Genomic DNA, 15,263 nt, shown 5'->3' with positions numbered 1-15,263 from the left:
AGATATTCCAGCCAGAGGAAACATCCTCTCAGCATCTATCCTTTTCAAAATCCTTCAGAATCTTCCATGTTTCAGTGAGATTATGGAAACCTTGTCCCAAAACCATGGGAATACCTCATCAAATGTAAGAACAGCCAGTTGAAGATTTACAAACATGAATGAAGCATAATTACTAACAGAATGTTTTTACAACACTTATGCAATTCAACAAAATGTGTTGCTTAAACCTTTTAAGACAAATATGAGCTGGAGTACAATATCTTATCCAGTCCAATGTATTGTTCAAGCAAGCTAGAACTACAGCCGATACATTTGGGTATAGCTACAAAGTCGTACTGTAGCTGATGTGAATGTTTAAGCTTTTATTGTATTAATATGTTTGTCTTTATAGGTTTATTCTATCCCATTGTGATGCAGAAGTGTAGTTCAACTGTGATCACTTTCTGTACTGCATGTGGTGCAAATATAGTTTGGCAATACTCCATTTTACTACAACAGCAGCATTTTAATATAACAGACACGTCACTGTACTCCAGCTGACCCAGGCCACAAGTTTCTATTGAAAGGTACAATTCAACAACCAAGTTAAAAAGCATCCAAAAAGGTTAAAATGAAAAAGAAACATGTATAATGGTAAACCATAATAGTATATTACTGGATGTGTACCTTACAAATCAGTGGTCATCCATGATTGCATTCCTATCTATAAGAAGAATGGAGTTGTCTGATATACATTACCAATGGCTCCACCTTTCAAAATCCCTTCACAATAGGTTCATTCTTTTCCTTCAGTTTACTCTCCCACAGCCTTAGATCTTGTTTCACTATCTAAGTCGGACTATTCAAAATATAAACCCATTTTCACTTTGTATAATCATGTACTGTAAATTTTATCCAGACATAAGAATGTATTGTGCATTGTTTGGTGATTATGTGACTAGTTTACACTGCATTTCAGGACTTCAGCATAGGCTTAGCTTCCCAACTAATCACACATATTCTGTAAGTTTGCTTTGTAAAGAATTATTTGAACCACAATAACTATAGAGTACTGCCTTTACGACAAACCAAAGGCTCCAAAAACAAAGTGCCTAGAGCTTGTTGCAGGATGTCATTCACAATGATGGCCTCAGTGGTTACTAAAGCAAACTTACCCTTCCTTGGATAAGGTGACTGTTTCCCCTCACATCACTGTGCATCATGACAGGTAAGAGAAAGTTTGGAGGACCCAGCCTCCAGAAGGAACAATGAAGGTGGCAGTGAAGGATCCATCTCACTATCTAAACAGAGGTGAGTGGAAAGAATGACAAAAACTAGCATCAAAATGCAATTACAAAGAAACATCAACAAATCTCTACTTTGTACCGTATTAGTTTAAAAACTATACATAGTCCATATTCAACCATCTAGTCCATACTCAACAAGAAAACACTACACATTAAGTACACAATGTTCCAAATACATATGATCAAAAACAAAGTTTAATCTAAGTGTTCTTCTTTATTGATTTATGAAGATGCCAACTTTCTAATCAGAAAATATACATGAGGACTTAACTGCAGACTCATTGATGAGTGTCGGCTTACAAAGCACTGGCATATGCCCAGACAGAATGAGGAGAGGTATAGATGTAGCAGCTCATCCTGTTTGGAATTCCACTTTAGGAAGTACTTTTTCCCAAATGGCCATTTGGGAAACCAAGTCCATAAATGACATTGCTTGAAGAAAAAGGCACAAAGGAATATGAACCAATCTCTTCATAATACAAAGACTGGGGACATCCACTATAATCTTTCATCATATATTTCACTCTTTTCTGTGCATCATTATATAGGTGTGTTGAGGCCTTATTAAATTGTTCAGCATAATCATAGACTTCTTTCTCTGTTTCAATATGGATTTTCCTCAATAAATTGTTTATTAACACAGCCCTTCGAAGATAGATTTCAGGATCTTCAAGAATCCTTAATTTTTCAAGTGAAAGTCTCAGAATACATGTTCGATCTTCGGGAAAGATCAAGTTCTGGAAAAAAGAACACTTTGATCTTTAATCACAGTGTCAATACACCCATTGTCAGAAAACAGCTTCCTATGTTTGGTGCAAACTGGCAGGTTGCTGGATGGATTTCACTACATTAACTTTTGATTTATCTATTTTAATTTTCATTATCAAATGTCAAAATAGATCTTACTTTTGGAAAGTACCCATTGTAAACTTTATGTAAATCTTCTTCTTCTGCATATTTTCTCTTGAAGTATGCTACCTTCGACGTTGTTAATGAATTTTGAAAATTTCCTCTCAATTTTCTGTAAAAGAAACACAAAATGTTCTCAACTGAATAAGTGGAAACTTCTTACCATGATCGCATAAAATGTAATAGTGAGTGATGTACTTTGGATTGTTACATTAGATATTTTCTCAGCTCCAGCTGTGTCAGGGGTTACATAAGCAGACCTCACATCCATTATGATCTGGAAAGCACATTCCCCTTTTTACCTACCCAGTATTCAGAGTAGTCACAATGTAATCCAGAGAACATGATACAGAACCTATATTCTATGCATATTATTAGAGATAACATGCATGATCATATAAATTCTGTCTTCAAATGATGGACTACCTAAACATTATACTACAACACGGGCTTTGAAAAAATATGGTTTTGAAGATAAATGAATAAACAATGTTTAGTTAAATATAGAATATTATCTGTTTCCATGAACCCAAAATGATATAAAACAACAAAATCATGCACCTCTAAAAGAGTTTTACTGCAAGCTCTCTCTAGTCAAACTCAAGGCTAAATTTCCAGAGACTTTAAATAAAATAATCTCACAATTCTTGGCTGTGAAGTTTAACCTTTGACCTCAGGACTCTCTATGATCTGTCAACATTGGTCTAAAAGAAAGTCTTAGTCCCCAAACAGATAACCACAGAGAATTCTGACTGCATTCTATCTTTAGTCACAGCCTCAGGGTGGAAACCACATTTGATCAAAACCCAGGTGGGTTGCAAATACCCAGGAGATCCTAGAACAAAAATAGCAGGTGAATGCCTATTTAATTGCAGGATGAAGGTATTCATTAACAATGTATAACAAAAATTTAATATATTAAGATACTAGTTATTGAATTTGAAAACTGGCCAGACAAAACTCCACTATAACATTTGAATGTGTAATTGAGGCAAACATTTCAATGTAGTACCATGGAAGTGCAACGTTCACAGATACCTTCATTCCAAAGGGACATCAAATCAAGATCGCCTCTGCCTATTCAAATGGATACAAAATACAAGATACTATTCAAAGAAGGGCAAAATTGTAATGTATTAATCAACATCCTTTCCCTCTGGTATTACCAAAAAACAAATAGTTAGTCAATTCTCTCAAGTAATTTATTGGGCATGAAGAACATTTGGATTCCTGTGATCCAAAAATACATGAAATAACTACGTTGTTTATTCTTTCTTGACATTTAAAGCATAGCATTTCTCTCAGTCTTACATGCAGAGAACATCATACTCAGTGTGTTGGAAGCTGAACAGATGTGCGTTTTCTTGTGAAACACCATGTGGGTTTGTATTTAGCCCATAACAGTTGTCTGTAGCATTACAAAACATAACATCAAAATTCAACAGAGAACAAAAAACATTTTTGTCAAAGATACATAAGCAATAATCTTAGAGTCGTAGAGTCAGCTCCGTACAGCACAGAGCAGGCTCTTCAGCCCATCACATCCATGCCAACCATTTTGGCTATCTACACTAATCCCATTTGCACAGATCATGTCTCTATCCTTCTATGCCATGCCTTTCAAGTGCCCGTCCAAACGTCTCTTAAACATGGTGGTTGTATCTGATTCCACCACCAGTAGCATGTTCCGGACTTCAAACAAGCTGTGTAAAAAAACTTTCTACTCAGATCCCCCCTCATGTTAAACCTATGCCTTCTTGTTTTTGATACCCCTGTCACGGGAAAGGATTCTCACTATCTACCCTGTCTATGCCTCTTATAATTTTATACACTTCTATCAGGTCACCTGTCAGACCTCCTTTGTTCCATGGAAAACAAGCCCAGCCTATCCAATCTATCCCAATAATTAAAGTCCTCCAATCCAGGCAACCTCCTGGTGAATTCCTCCGCACTCTCTCCAGCTCAGTCTTAAGTTTTCTACAGTGCAGCAACCAGAACTGCACACAAATTCCAAGTGCAGTCTAACCATTGCTTTGTAAAGTTGCAACCAAATGTCCTGACTTTTATATTCTATGACCCAACCAATCATGCCATAAGCTTTCTTCACCATGCTATCTACCTGATTTATCACTTTCATAGAACTACGAACTTGAACCCCAAGGTCTCTCCATTCATCGACATTCCTGAGTGCCTCCATTTACGGTACATCTCCTACCCCTATTTGACTTCCCAAAATGCTTCACCTCACACTTGTCAGGATTAAATTCCATCTGCCAATGCTCCACCCAACCTCCCACCTGATCTATATAATGACAACAATTGTTAGAAATATGCTATGGTTTCTTGATCTTATAGAAAATAAGGAGAGCCAATATAGAAAGGAAAGCCAATACAGTATCAAATTATTTCTGTAATTAATAAGTAGCACGTTATAGATTCCAAAGCTCTGATCCTGATTTTTAAAACATTAACTCAGAGCATCAACCCAAGAGATTAAAAGTTTGTTTCATCAATATTAGTTATATAGTATCCAGATTTGAAAAATTTAGCTAACAGTTTCCAGGTACTAAATCAATTCTTAAAAAAGAAACCTACACAGAAATCAATTGATCTTTTTTATTTGTGTCAATGTGTTGAATGTTTGGACAATTTGGCAGGTTTTTATATGGATTTCACTACATTAACTTTTGATTTATCTGTTTCAATTAGCAGAAGTGCAATAAGTTTCTACTACACTCATTCCGTACAAATTACTTCACATATGTGATTAGAATTGCCAGTATATCACAAGATACAAATAGTAATCTTTTAGCCATCTTAATGACAGCATAACTTTGCCAAAATTAACATTTCCTTTTCTATTTTAATATGCATCATTTGAAGAATCTCTGTCTGAAGACTGATAGTTTTCATAATGCCAGTAATGTCTAATATATTCTAGTGAGTAAAAATCTAAGTCAATGTTGACTGGTAGTAGATGAAGTATAAGTACTAGCATTCCTTAAGAAAGATTAAGAAGAAATAAACTTTTGTGTGTAGCTTGTAATCATTCATGGGATATTAATATATTAAAAAATGTTCAACTAAAATTTGTAGCAATAGATTTGAAATCCAACCAACTTATTTTAACATTCATATAATTTCAATAGTTGTAGACCCAGGACATATCCATGGCCAGATGGGGAGAAAAATGGCGCCCAGAACTCTATCCAAAGAAGTGTGAAGTTATATAGTTGGGGAAGGCAAACATTGGCAAGGAAATTGACAATAAAGAGTAGCATACTCAGAAGTATGGAGGGACAGAAGCATCTTGGAGCGCACAAGCACAAAAGGTACTAAGTCAATTAGATAATGTTAAGAATGAGGATGGGACATTTACCTATTTTTGATGTGACATGGAATTTAGGAACAGAACTATCATGCTAAAACTGTGTAAGACACTACTTGGGCCACAGGTACAGAGATAAAGAACAGTTTACCATACTACAGGAAGGATGCAATAGCACTAGAGGATAATATAAAGATGCTGCCAGGACGAGTTCTCAGGAAAGATTGGCTGGTCTGGTATTGCTCAGTAATTGGTTTATTATTGTCACATGTACCAAGAAACAGTGAAAAGCTTTTGTTTGCAATGCCAGCCAGACAGGTCATTCATACATAAGTACATTGAGGTAGTACAAAACGTTTCTTTGGAAAAGTGAGACTGAGGGGAAATTTAATAAAGGTGTGTAAAATTCTGAAAGACTTGGTGAATAGGAAGGACCCATTTTGCTATAACAGAAGGGAAAATACCTAGGGGCCACAAATTTAAGGCAACTGGTAGAGAGATTAGAGGGCATTTGGGAAATACATTTTACCTCATACAGTTGTTAGGATTCGGAAAAAACTAGCAATTTGCCTTTTGGACCTTTGTAACCTTTGTAGCATTAATGCCTTGGGATCAAATTAACAACCCCATTTACATATTTATCTCTTTACTTTTGCCTTGGTTGTAGACCAATCCATTCCCCTTTGTACTGAATCCTGCTCTTGCCTAATTCCCCCCAGCACCCTGTGAAGTAAGACCATCTGCTTCTATCTCAAATAATTTCTATTAGTAAGCAATAAAATAAAAATCCATGTAGGTTAGTGAGTAAAGATAGCACTCAGATGGCCCAATATTACATAGAACATTATGGGCCCTACACAGTACAATAATGTCTGTATTCTACTTAACATAAATGTTTATTTGGCCAGTGCTGAAATATCATAAATAATCTTTTAAGTTTTACCTCTGGTTATTTACTGCCACTGAGAGATTATAACAAAATTCCAATGATCTATATCAATACAGATTGTAAATGGTCCAATGACAATTAGCTCTTCATGCTTTCTTACTGAGGCTGACTAACCAACTGGTGGTTTCAAAGGTTTTATTTTAATTGAAGTGATATCTAATACGTCTTTTGGTTCTTGAATTGATTCTTAATTGATTCTTACCTCGAGACATGAGGTAATATTGCAGTTCTATAAAACTCTGGTTAGACCACACTTAGAGTATTGTGTTCAGTTCTGGTCACTTCATTATAGGAAGGATGTGGAACCTTTAGAGAGGGTGCAGAGGAGATTTACCAGGATGTTGCCTGGATTAGAGAACATGTCTTATGAGGAGAGGTTGAACAATCTACGGTGTTTCTCTTTGGAGTGACGCAGGATGAGAGGCAACTTGATAGGGGTGTATAAGATTATGAGGGGCATAGGTAGAGTGGACAGCCAGCACTTATTCCCCAAGGCAGCAATGGCCAATACCAGAGGACATCAGTTTAAGGTCAGAGGAGGAAAGTTTAGGGGAGATGTCAGAGGTAGATTTTATTTTACACAGGGAGTGGTGGGTGCCTGGAACGCACTGCCGTGGGTGGTGGTGGAGGCTGATACAATGGGGACATTTAAAAGACTCTCAGATAGGCACATGTATGTAAGAAAAATGGAGGATTATGGGTTGTGTAGGAGGGAAGGGTTAATTTGATCATAGAGTATGTTTATATAGGTTGGCACAACATCGTGGGCCGAAGGGCCCCATCTGTGCTGCACTGTTCTGTTCTATGTTCTTAACATGACTAAGCTTGTACACCAACCTTAATAGTTTCTTCACTCTATCCCATTCGGTCTTCTACTTGAGTAATAACTTATTCAACTATTCAGTCAAAATATCCCCCTGCTCCCTTGAATGGTCGTTCAGGAAGTAGATCTTTGGTTACTGGAAAGAGAACATAGAAAATGCAGCTATTACCTTGCAGTTTCTTTGAACAATCAAATCTTAGATCATTAGTTGGTTCTGATCATAAAACAGCACTGTACAAAAAATGCTACTGAGAGAAAAGGAAGGAAGGAAGGTCTTTGAGCGCGCATGCACACACACACACACACACACACACACACACACACACACAAACCTACCTCCCTGGCTGAAAGCAAAATTAGTTTCTTTGTGTTTCTTAATAAGATTGTTTTTCAAAGATCATCTGGCAGTTTGGCTTTAAAAGACAGCCCTACGAAATGATCCAGGTAAAGCTTTACCTAATCCAAATCCATCCAGTGTGGGTACCAGCTTGTGTTTTGACTATTTACCATTTTGGTACAGTCATAACAAACAGCAATTGGATTAAGCAGCTAGTAAATCAATGTATGTCAATCTAGATGACAGTAGATGCATGGATACAAAGGTAATCACAGCCAAGAACTCCAGTCAATGTATGTAGAAGATTAATAGAGTCCATATATTTTGTCAGTATTGTTCAAGTGTGTGTTTGAATGGGACAGTTCCAGTTTCAGATCACCTATCTCAGTGATGAAAAAGCTGTATCAGAAACAATACACAAATTTAACAATTTCATGATTGGCTGTATTTTGTTGAATGCCTGTCTTTTTTCATGCAACTGAATAGATTCACATAAAAAATTCACTAAGATTTTGTATTGGAATTAAATTAGTATAGTGGTGCAATCGGAATATAAAATGAGGCACTTTTTAATTGAACCTGTCAGATTTCTTCAAAACAGTACAAAATATGAAATACTTGCAACCATAAGTTTGACACCAGGCATGTAACAGACACTATGCCGGTGAGATTAGAAGCCCTGGAGAGATCTCCTGAGTTACTTTATCAAATTTGAAAGCAAGTACAAAAACACCATCTGCTGAAGTTCCTACAGAGAAACAAACGCACTCAACCATCTTTTTAGAATTTGACCAAATTTAATTCTCATCTAAACAACATCTTTCTATTTACAGACAGAACATAAAAGGATGCAAAGAATTGCTCATGGCATCATGCTTAGGACTTCAGCCTTTAGACAGGCTATAAGATCTTGCTGCATACATGAAGGAGTTTGGTAAAGTCTAACATGGGACGAGGTATGCACAGCTGAAACTCACCAAGGATTTGATATCCAAATCATGGCCAATCCAGCTGCCTAACTTCCAGCCACACATTTAACTATGTTTGCTTTAGATGATGATCTTCTGCTCAGTTTTACCATTATGGACATTATATCTTTGAACCTAATGGCCCAGCAGTTTGGAAGAAGGTCCAAAATATAGCCCCTGAAACTATTGATGAATGAGATGGTCTTTTCTACTGGTGAGCAGGAAAGGGATTTCTCAAGTCTGAAGTTTATAATAAAAGACAAGAGGAAAAGAAGTATGCTCACTAAGCTGGTGATGAGCAAAGAAGAAATTCAGCAACACCTCCAGCACGATTATTCTCAACAACACTGGTGCCCCACAAGGCTGCACCCTCAGCCCCCTACTCTACTCCCTATACACTCATGACTTCGTGGCCAGATTCTGCTCTAACTCCATCTACAAGTTTGCAGATGATACCACCATAGTGGGCCATATCTCAAATAACGATGAGTCGGAGTACAGGAAGGAGATAGAGAGTTTAGTGACATGGTGTCATGACAACTAACTTTCCCTCAATGTCAGCAAAACAGAAGAGCTGGTCATTGACTTCAGAAAGTAGGGTGGTGCACATGATCCTGTCTACATCAATGACGCTGAGGTCAAGAGGGTTCAGAGCTTCAAATTCCTTAGAGTGAACATCATCAATAGCCTGTCCTGGTCTAAACACATAGATGCCACGGCCAAGAAAGCTCACCAGCACCTCTACTTCCTCAGGAGGCTAAAGAAATTTGGTATGTCCCCTTTGGCACTCACCAATTTTTATTGTTGCACCATAGAAAGCATCCTATCTGGATGCATCACAGCTTGGTACGGCAACTGCTCTGCCCAAGACTGCAAGAAACTGCAGAGAGTTGTGGACACAGCTCAGCACATCATGGAAACCAGCCTCCTCTCCATGGACTGTGTCTATATTTCTCACTCAGTAAAGCAGGCAAACACGGAATGATTGCTTTACAGAACATCTCTATTCAAATCTGCACGCCTGACCCTGAGTATCCTGATGCCTGTCACTTTAGTGCCTTGCTGCACTCCCTCTCCACCTCTCCATCTTCACTGTCCTAAACTGTTCTAGTGAGGGTAATCAGAAGCTTAAAGAAAACACCCTAGAGGACAAATTGGTCTTCGGTTGCCACATTAAATGTGTGTACAGTGGATGCCTGTTGTCTTCAGCTGACTTCAGTGGAATGGAACATACAGACATGAGTATAACCAGCAACATTTAACACTGCTGACCAAAGAATTGCATTCGTTCAAGAAGGTGACTCACTACCAGCATCTCAAGGGCACATAGGGGTGGCCAATAAATGTTGGCCTTGCCGGCGAAGCCCAGATCCTGGAAAATGAATGAATAAAAAATATAGAAAGGCTTAGGCAGGAAATTCAAGGACATGTAGCTTAGACAGCTAAAACCTTAGCACACAGGTGGCAGGAAAATGCCGGGGAGGGAAGGGCAAGGGGCAGATGTACCAGAGATTTACAGCATGTGGTTCTTTGTGAAGCATGTTGCATTATCCACAGTCACAAGGTTGTTAATGCTTTCTCCACTTCCACTAAATAGCATTTACAATTATACTTCTCTTAAAAAAAAGTTAGTACTTGACACTGCAAATTAAAATTGCACTGGCTTCATCAGTGATTTCAAATTTACATCTTAGCTGATATGAAAAGTAATCATAAACCCTCTATTTTCATAAGTGGGCAAATGTATTGTAGCTGAGAAACTAGACATCTTTGGATTGATTAGTTATTAAAAGCAACTAAAGATGTGTGAGGTAGGAATCAGGAATATATGTGAGGTTTATTTTTCACCATGGTTCAAACGGAATTGCATGTCAATCTGTTTTAAATGACGATGCAATACAAACATGATTATACTTTTGTTTGCTCCTCTGTCTTTATGCTCTCCTCACATATATTGACATTAAAAGGAGATTACATTGGCTGTCATTTACTGTTAGTTGTTCCATTTAACAGCCAATCCAACTTTTCTAAAGCAAATAGCTCCACTTTCCTTCAGGATGAAATACATATTTGATATTCATTTAATTATGGAACTAAACGGAAAAAAGTCTTGTATGTTTTTGTTTATGGCTGGAATATGAACTTTAGTGGTGACCACTATTCTGTTTAAAGCAGTTCATTATAAGTCAGCACGGTACAGTGATCAAAATGTAGGGCTTTCCTTATGTTTTATTTTGTTTCTCTCTAAACTATCCCAATCCTTCCTATTATGTATTGTCCTCTAATGTGTCGGTCTCCCACGTTTTATACCATTAAAAGATCGGCCAGTAAAACTACATCCAGGATTCTCCCTTTCCTGAACTTGAACATCAAAGAACACCTGAAAACAAGCAAGCTGACAGCCTCATCCAATCTGTTCGTCGCCATTTGATCCTTAAATGAGCTTCTCCATCATAGCACAGCTGAAATAAACAACTTGCTAAGTGATGAATAGGAGGCACAGCCCCGCCCACCCCCACCAACAATGACACGCTAATAACATCAACATGTGCTTCAGATTCTGATCCAGCCTCTGGCAGTAATAGGCTATTCTGATATTTCTTAAAGCAAATACAACTTACATTTCAAAACTGATTCGAGGCTTGCCTATCCATTCTTTCAGTTCCATTTCTAGCTCCCTGCCTTCCTGTCACTAGAAGATTCCTACTGCACTTCTCTGATTCTCAATTCTATTTGCCTCCCTACAAAGATCTACAATTTTAGATCGCAAGATTAATAGAAACCTTGTTCCAAGCATCGTCCGAATGCCTCACCAGGAAGCAACAAGGTTCCTTAAAGCGAATGTTAGCATTAGGAATTGTACTGTTACTCTAAACTGAATCGGGACCTGCGACACACAGTCAGCCGGGATTGTGGCTCTTGTCTTGTGCTGCGCTCACCAATAGGACCGGGTGAGCTTAACATGAAGCAGCAGCCGGGGTCTCCAATTCTGTTGACAACAGCCTCCAGATTTTGCTAGTGTGAAGTACACGCTCTGATGTCGATACCGGTGCTATTCCCTATTTTTTGATACGTATTCTTTTCACTAATTCCACGATCAACCAGGTATAATTTCTCATTTCCTCCTGATGCTTGGGTCTGTTACTATTTTCTCAGTCCCTTTTCGTAACTGAAAATTTTGAGCCATTGAAGTTCATTTTAAAGTCCATCGCCAGAAGTTTATCCTCTGTCACTGAATATATATTTCTCCTACCCCTCACCTTACAACCATACTGTAAGCTAGTTAAAGCTGGGCTGAAAAACTAGTTCACCAAATGGTCATCTATTGCCAGCGGGCAAGGGTGGGCAGATTGGCTGACAAAGTATGGGGAGGGCGAGCTTCCAATATTTTGGTCGTCATATCCCTGGCGATAGCATATCATTACGTGTTCTCTAGGGTCAGAACCTGATAGTTACAGGTCAGTACGATGAGTCGCATTTCTTGGCGGATACGAGTTCCAAGTTACATTGTACAAGCAGTAACTAATCTCGCAGTTCACAGGCTGTCAGTTCTAGCTGAGTAAACGGATAGCATCACTTGATCTCCAAGCTCCAGGCCGTCAGGCAACCCTCGAACTGCTTCCAGACCGCAGATTCACTGTACACACGAGTGTACCCGGCTTTCTTTCTTTAGATGTAGTGACTTATTTGTATTTTTTTCCTCACTCAGGGCAACTGATTCACTTCCATGTGACCAGAGGAAAGCTCCTTCCTTTTCTCCTTTTATCCGAATACTATCCGCTGCAGTCAAAATCTGGAACCAAATTTTAAACCCGATAGGACAAGACTTTAAGGAGCGAGAAATTATCAAGATATGAAATAAACATGTCAGGAGCGCATCAGAAGGAAAGGGTTTCATTACAATCAGATGCTTCTACAACACATGAAAGATTGTATCTTTGCCTGTATCTTGGCAAATACCAGAAATAATGGAACAGAACGTGCAATGGACAGTCTGAGTGAAGTATCAAATATGTAAAGAACTGAGGCGGGAGAGTGATTCAAGAGACTCGGATCGATTTCTCTAAATCTAAATTTTCAGATAATCCAATTATCTTTGACATTTGAAAAATGTTCGCCTTTCACTCTTTCAGAACGTAGGACTCCAGTGGTCAGCAGAGAAAGGTTTTCTTTTTAAAGAAAAAAAGGGAAGGCTTCTTTTCACTTCGGGTTCGTGCACTTTGACGGAACGCCGCTCACTGGCCGCTACTGGTGAGCTCGCTGAGACGCGCGGCAACACGCAGGAACAGGGATTGACATTAGTCAAAGACTGGAAACTGTTACAACCTGCAGAGAGGCGCTGGCGGGGAGGGAACTGAAGTCAGATTTCACAGTCGCAATTGAATCGTGCAACGACTTCTAAAATCTTCCCCTTCCCGCCTAACCCCACCTAGAGATATTAAACGAATGATCCTATTTGCAAAAAAAAACTTAACTGATAACATTGAATGGAGGCAGCTAGCTAGTTCTAGTAATGCAAACTGGAGACTGTTATATTAACTTTAGTTTTAGCCCATAACGTCTCGCCCGTTCCTGCAGGTAACTCTTGTCCATGTTAAGAATTACCTTGCCAATAACAAAGCTAACGAAGACTTGATCCTACGAGAGGTGCGGGTCTATACCCCAGGTGGAATTGAATCTCAGACCGGACACCCCCCCGTTCCAAAGCTTCCTGGCGGGGTGTTGAAGCCGGGTCTCCCCCCGCCTGTGTCGTGCCCTCCGTCCTGGTTTGTCAGCGACCCAATCTGTAATCTGTTAATGAAGACAAGCGTGAAACTCACATCACAGCCGCAGCCTCCCTGCCGATTGGCGAGCCGAGCTTGACTGTTTCCAAGCGAGTTGCTAGGAGCTTGTTGACGCTCTCCGTATCTCAGGTACAACCCGGTCGGGTGGGAGCTGAGCTGAGCTCTTTCCGCCCACTCACATCTAAAGTGGGTGGAGAAAGCCGAGGGGGATCCGCAGGTAAACACTGGAGCCCAGCCAACCCCCCTCCCCTTGTTATAATCTGCCATTTATCTTAAATAAAGAATAAAATCTGATGCTGTCAGATCATTTCCCCGCAACAACAAATGCTGCAAACAGATCCGTCGGACGGAACAATGTGCGCTGTTTAATAAGTTACTTGCAACCTGCACCCAGCCGATCATTTCCAGGGAGCTTGTGCTCAGTAAAGGCTACATATTGAGAACACCATTTGTGTTGCAAAAATGCCCCTAGAACCTGTCTGAGCTTTGCTCGCAGCTCGACCTAATGCCAGGTATGGAGCATGCGTCACTAACAGTGGTGTCAAGCACAACAATCCTCCGGGAAGGGTGCGAACACGCTGTGGGGACCTGCTGTGCATTTGTTGCGGCGTGCCGACAGTGCCGTGCACCAACGCTGCGGTCACCGATTTCCACGGATAAGGTGATGTACCAGTCTTAGTGAGAGCTACTAATGAAAGCAGGAGTGGTTTCTTTCCTCTCAATTACTTCTGCCCATGAATCCACTCAAGTGGCTATTACCATCAGGCTCTGAATTCAAAGCCATTTTAACCTGTGGTGTGGCTGTGATCATTGTACGGTCATTGAACATTTTACGTGATTTCTCGGGCCAATACTCTAGTCCTCCCTAACACCTGGCTCATCTCCTCCCCAATATATCGCCCTGTGATAGCTCTCTATAATAGCGTTCGCATGTTAGTTGATCTCCCCAATGGAATGCCCTTGTAGCTCTCCATGTGTTCTGACCTCCAGTGTCGCTACTTTCGTTTGTTCAGTGGTTTCCGCTTGGTCAATAGTTAGGATGAGATTAAAGCGGATTTGTTCTGTGGTCATTTCCTAAACAACGCGGCAGCAGAAGTCTCAAATGAAACAAACAAGAAATATTGGGGAAACTTTATATAGGCATTGGCACTCTTCAGGATGCTTAGGAGTTTATATTCCAGGCGTATTCCTGTAGTAAACACGGATTAATTGCTGACAAAACTATTAAAATATCCCAGTCATTCGTATAAAGGCCAAATGCTGAAAAGCTGAAGCCAAGAGTTCTGAGGAATCTCAATAACTTTTTGTTGTTTCTCTCACCATGTGGGCAGACTGACGGGCTGTGTATTTACACCATTTTGTTTTTATTTGTTTTAGTCATTGGATTCGTGTTTATTGAAAATTTGCCACTAAATTACCACAATGAAGATATTTCTTGATTTTGAACCATGTGCCAAAAGATATTCACTCATACATCAGGTGGCTCACATTTTGATTCATCTGTAACCACACGCATTGATCTTGATCTGGTTCAACGTTGATAACAAATATGTTTAAAGTTATTACTGTTTCAATCTGCCAGTCAGTAAATAAAAGTAACATTCCTGCTGCTCAGTCTACATACAATCATAGAAAGTTAATGACACCACAGGATGTCATTGGGCCCGCCATGTCTTTGCTGAATGAAAAGGGCCCAGCACTCGCTCAGTCCTCCCACAGGTCACAACTTTCAGATACATATACAAGTACTTTTCAAGCATGGTGGGAGTTCCTGCCTCTGCTGCCTTTATAGGCAGTGAGTTCCAAATCCCTACCACTCTCTGGATGATTCATTTTCCTTCACCTATGGCCTAATTGTTCTGCCAATTATTTTAAATGC

General features: G+C 39.4%; 1 long non-coding RNA gene across 2 annotated transcripts; it reads right to left on the bottom strand.

Moving 5' to 3' along the window:
- Positions 1-529: 529 nt before the first annotated feature.
- On the bottom strand, positions 530-13,540 carry LOC127575351 (uncharacterized). Of its 2 annotated transcripts, none has more exons than XR_007957040.1 (4): positions 13,421-13,540; positions 7,310-7,431; positions 2,193-2,307; positions 530-2,023 (listed from the first exon to the last, which is right to left on the bottom strand). It is a non-coding gene; the product is annotated as an uncharacterized LOC127575351 (long non-coding RNA). The 2 variants fall into 2 exon arrangements; XR_007957037.1 differs by having other exon boundaries at positions 13,206-13,524.
- Positions 13,541-15,263: the final 1,723 nt, after the last annotated feature.

Source organism: Pristis pectinata, chromosome 1 (assembly GCF_009764475.1).
Source record: "Pristis pectinata isolate sPriPec2 chromosome 1, sPriPec2.1.pri, whole genome shotgun sequence".
NCBI lineage: Eukaryota > Metazoa > Chordata > Chondrichthyes > Rhinopristiformes > Pristidae > Pristis > Pristis pectinata.
This window is presented reverse-complemented; position numbering and strand designations above follow the sequence as displayed.